The sequence below is a fragment of the Trematomus bernacchii genome, unplaced genomic scaffold (assembly GCF_902827165.1).
Source record: "Trematomus bernacchii unplaced genomic scaffold, fTreBer1.1, whole genome shotgun sequence".
Taxonomy (NCBI): domain Eukaryota; kingdom Metazoa; phylum Chordata; class Actinopteri; order Perciformes; family Nototheniidae; genus Trematomus; species Trematomus bernacchii.
Genome location: NW_022987772.1, coordinates 867,306 through 872,771, shown reverse-complemented (window position 1 = coordinate 872,771; position 5,466 = coordinate 867,306).

Genomic DNA, 5,466 nt, shown 5'->3' with positions numbered 1-5,466 from the left:
GGGGAAATGTACCCCAAAATAGTCCTTCATTAGCCAGCAGCAGTCCCCTGTCGACTCATGTGACATTCCTCCAGGGTTACATAGAACCAGGGTGTGGGCTCCGAGCCATCTCCGAGACATCTCTAGTCCGTGTTGATAATGGGGGAAATGTACCCCAAAATAGTCCTTCATTAGCCAGCAGCAGTCCCCTGTCGACTCATGTGACATTCCTCCAGGGTTACATAGAACCAGGGTGTGGGCTCCGAGCCATCTCCGAGACATCTCTAGTCCGTGTTGATAATGGGGGAAATGTACCCCAAAATAGTCCTTCATTAGCCAGCAGCAGTCCCCTGTCGACTCATGTGACATTCCTCCAGGGTTACATAGAACCAGGGTGTGGGCTCCAAGCCATCTCCGAGACATCTCTAGTCCGTGTTGATAATGGGGGAAATGTACCCCAAAATAGTCCTTCATTAGCCAGCAGCAGTCCCCTGTCGACTCATGTGACATTCCTCCAGGGTTACATAGAACCAGGGTGTGGGCTCCAAGCCATCTCCGAGACATCTCTAGTCCGTGTTGATAATGGGGGAAATGTACCCCAAAATAGTCCTTCATTAGCCAGCAGCAGTCCCCTGTCGACTCATGTGACATTCCTCCAGGGTTACATAGAACCAGGGTGTGGGCTCCGAGCCATCTCTGAGACATCTCTAGTCCGTGTTGATAATGGGGGAAATGTACCCCAAAATAGTCCTTCATTAGCCAGCAGCAGTCCCCTGTCGACTCATGTGACATTCCTCCAGGGTTACATAGAACCAGGGTGTGGGCTCCGAGCCATCTCCGAGACATCTCTAGTCCGTGTTGATAATGGGGGAAATGTACCCCAAAATAGTCCTTCATTAGCCAGCAGCAGTCCCCTGTCGACTCATGTGACATTCCTCCAGGGTTACATAGAACCAGGGTGTGGGCTCCGAGCCATCTCTGAGACATCTCTAGTCTGTGTTGATAATGGGGGAAATGTACCCCAAAATAGTCCTTCATTAGCCAGCAGCAGTCCCCTGTCGACTCATGTGACATTCCTCCAGGGTTACATAGAACCAGGGTGTGGGCTCCGAGCCATCTCCGAGACATCTCTAGTCCGTGTTGATAATGGGGGAAATGTACCCCAAAATAGTCCTTCATTAGCCAGCAGCAGTCCCCTGTCGACTCATGTGACATTCCTCCAGGGTTACATAGAACCAGGGTGTGGGCTCCAAGCCATCTCCGAGACATCTCTAGTCCGTGTTGATAATGGGGGAAATGTACCCCAAAATAGTCCTTCATTAGCCAGCAGCAGTCCCCTGTCGACTCATGTGACATTCCTCCAGGGTTACATAGAACCAGGGTGTGGGCTCCGAGCCATCTCCGAGACATCTCTAGTCCGTGTTGATAATGGGGGAAATGTACCCCAAAATAGTGCATCATGACTCAGCAATCATCACACTCAACTTTGGTGAGAACCGGGCAAAGGGGTCAAAATCCGTCAATGTGGGGGGTGAAACGGCTGTACGCGAGCCCTGGGGGGGCACCCGGGACCGGGCAGTGCCCCCGGCAGAAGGAACCGGGTCAAACGGGCCAAAACAGGAAAAAAAATAAAAATAAAAAGAACCAGGCAAAAGGGGGGAAAATGGGAAAAAAGTGTCCGAAAATAGTGCCTCATGACCCCGCAGGAGTCCCCCGCGGACTCCCCTGACATTCCTCCATGGTCAAAATCAACAAACTCAACTTTTGTGAGAGCCGGCCAAAAATGGTCAAAATCCGTCAATGTGGGGGGTGAAACAGCTTTACGCGAGCCCTTGGGGGGCACCCGGGACCGGGCAGTGCCCCCGGCAGAAGGAACCGGGTCAAACGGGCCAAAACAGGAAAAAAAATAAAAAATAAAAAGAACCAGGCAAAAGGGGGGAAAATGGGAAAAAAGTGTCCGAAAATAGTGCCTCATGACCCCGCAGGAGTCCCCCGCGGACTCCCCTGACATTCCTCCATGGTCGAAATCATCCAACTCAACTTTGGTGAGAACCGGGAAAAGGGGTCAAAATGTAAAAATTGTACCCCAAAATAGTGCCTCATGACCCCGCAGGAGTCCCCCGAATCGGCCCGAAGCGCCAATAGTCTGGCCCCTTCTCCCGTTGGCACTCTGTCATTTTTTTGACAATTTTTCAAAACTTCATTTTTGATTATTTTAAGTTATAATTAAGCGTTTTCTTCACTTTTTTTTTGCTTTCCACGGGTGGGAGCGCCTGGCAGGCCGCCTATGAGCACCCAAATTCGGCCTGGATCATCCAGAATTTGTGGGCTAAGCTCCATAAACTGACTAAATCACCCAGAGAGGTCACCTTTCTAGCCCAAATATATATATACAAATACATTTAAATAGTAAAAGGTGCACTTGTGCTCTGCATTACCCGGAATTTTATTTTCATAGCCCCATGATAGTGATTAAAAATCATTTTCATGGGAAAAAGTGTTAAAACGCCTGATTAAATTATATGCAGGACCCCAGTGAGCTCCAGACTATGTGCATTGTGTTGGGGAACCATATAAATGATAGAATAAATGCATTTAAATGCAAAAATAATGATTTTAAATCATTTTAGGGGGACAATTGTGGAGAGGAGCCTGAAAATGACTGCAGCAGGCCGCCTATGAGCACCCAAATTCGGCCTTCTTGACGCACCACCACCCCTTCTGTGGAGGGTATTCTCGTGCCCCTGGTGACTCTACAAGGGGGGTGGTTTTTATGGTGCTTCGATGTCCGCCCATCAGCATCCATATTCGGCCTTCTTCACGGCATCACCCCCCCTTCTGTGGAGGGTATTCTCGTGCCCCTGGTGACTCTACAAGGGGGGTGGTTTTTATGGTGATTCGATGTCCGCCTATGAGCACCCAAATTCGGCCTGGATCATCCAGGATTTGTGGGCTAAGCTCCATAAACTGACTAAATCACCCAGAGAGGTCACCTTTCTAGCCCGCTCACAGAGCCCCCAAGGACGGACTATAGACCTCCAGCAGCAGTCCCCAACAGTGGGACTTCCATAACCTTGCACTCACTTCACTTGTCTCACACACACCCAGGGGGGTGAAAGAGGACACATTGGAGCACACATTGACCCAGCAGTAAGTGCTTGAAACGTGGCTAAAGGTGTGTCAAACAGTGGGGTAACATGTTTCAAATGACAGCACACTGCTGCTTGTTGGCAGGCTGACTCAGTTCACTTGTCTCACACACACCCAGGGGGGGAAAGATAACACTTGTACCCAGGAATAAGTGTTTGAAAGGTGGGGAAAAGTTGTTTGAAATAGTATAATATCTCCAGGGCGCATAACTGCACTTTACAAGCCAGAAATAATGTTTAAATGGTCTGGGAAAGTATTTTTAAATGTCTGGAAGAGAGTTTTAGACAGTCATTTTGCACGAAATCATTTAACATAGACGCTCTCCTGAAAATGCACAGAATATGTGCTTTTTCAGGAGACTGTCAATGTTAAATGATATCTCGCAAAATGACTGACTAAAACCCCGGAATAAGTGTTTGAAAGGCGGGGAAAAGTTGTTTAAAATAGGCTGATACCTCCAGGACGCATAACATGGGTAAAAAGTGTGTTAAAAGGTCGGGGAACATGTTTCAAATGACAGCACACTGCTGCTTGTTGGCAGGCTGACTCACTTCACTTGTCTCACACACACCCAGGGGGGTGAAAGAGCACACAATGACCCAGGAAAGAGTCTTCAAAACACAGGTAAAAGTGTGTTAAACAGTGGGGTAACATGTTTGAAATGACAGCACACTGCTGCTTGTTGGCAGGCTGACTCACTTCACTTGTCTCACACACACCCAGGGGGGTGAAAGAGCACACAATGACCCAGGAAAGAGTCTTCAAAACACAGGTAAAAGTGTGTTAAACAGTGGGGTAACATGTTTGAAATGACAGCACACTGCTGCTTGTTGGCAGGCTGACTCACTTCACTTGTCTCACACACACCCAGGGGGGAGAAAGAGGGCACATTTGAGCACACATTGACCCAGGAAAGAGTCTTCAAAACACAGGTAAAAGTGTGTTAAACAGTGGGGTAACATGTTTCAAATGACAGCACACTGCTGCTTGTTGGCAGGCTGACTCACTTCACTTGTCTCACACACACCCAGGGGGGAGAAAGAGGGCACATTTGAGCACACATTGACCCAGGAAAGAGTCTTCAAAACACAGGTAAAAGTGTGTTAAACAGTGGGGTAACATGTTTCAAATGACAGCACACTGCTGCTTGTTGGCAGGCTGACTCACTTCACTTGTCTCACACACACCCAGGGGGGTGAAAGAGCACACAATGACCCAGGAAAGAGTCTTCAAAACACAGGTAAAAGTGTGTTAAACAGTGGGGTAACATGTTTGAAATGACAGCACACTGCTGCTTGTTGGCAGGCTGACTCACTTCACTTGTCTCACACACACCCAGGGGGGAGAAAGAGGGCACATTTGAGCACACATTGACCCAGGAAAGAGTCTTCAAAACACAGGTAAAAGTGTGTTAAACAGTGGGGTAACATGTTTGAAATGACAGCACACTGCTGCTTGTTGGCAGGCTGACTCACTTCACTTGTCTCACACACACCCAGGGGGGAGAAAGAGGGCACATTTGAGCACACATTGACCCAGGAAAGAGTCTTCAAAACACAGGTAAAAGTGTGTTAAACAGTGGGGTAACATGTTTGAAATGACAGCACACTGCTGCTTGTTGGCAGGCTGACTCACTTCACTTGTCTCACACACACCCAGGGGGAAGAAATATAACACTTGTACCCAGGAATAAGTGTTTGAAAGGAGGGGAAAAGTTGTTTGAAATAGTATAATATCTCCAGGGCGCATAACTGCACTTTACAAGCCAGGGAAGGGGCCAGAATCCTGGGTATACATTTTGTAAATAGTGCAATACCTCCAAGGCGCATAACTGCACTTTACAAGCCAGGGAAGAGGCCTGAATCCTGGGGTAAACATTGTTTAATTGTTTAAGTGTTTTTAAATGTATGGAACAGTGTTTTGTCTCTTTCAAAACTCTCCCGTCATTGGCCGGATACATGGGGACGATTTTATATTCACTATGACCGTTACTATTCCAGTGAGACGAAGTACGTCCGGTGACGGGAGTGATCCCATGTTAATTTTGTCCAAAAACCAGAGCATTCCCTTATCCGCCCAAAATATCAGGAAAGAAATATAAAAATCATATAACCTAAAGCTGCAGGTATTTCGCCTTTGACAGCTAATTAATATAATCTGCTGTGACAGCTTTGATATTTGAGCCACAGACAATTAAAAAGTGGTTTTAAAAACTGATCAAGAACAATTTTTTTTAACTACAGTGGACCCACCTGCTCCCTCATGTGTTGATGGACTCTACTTGCCAACGTTTGTGCACCCAACACCTGAAAATGGACAACATATCAATGCAGAGAC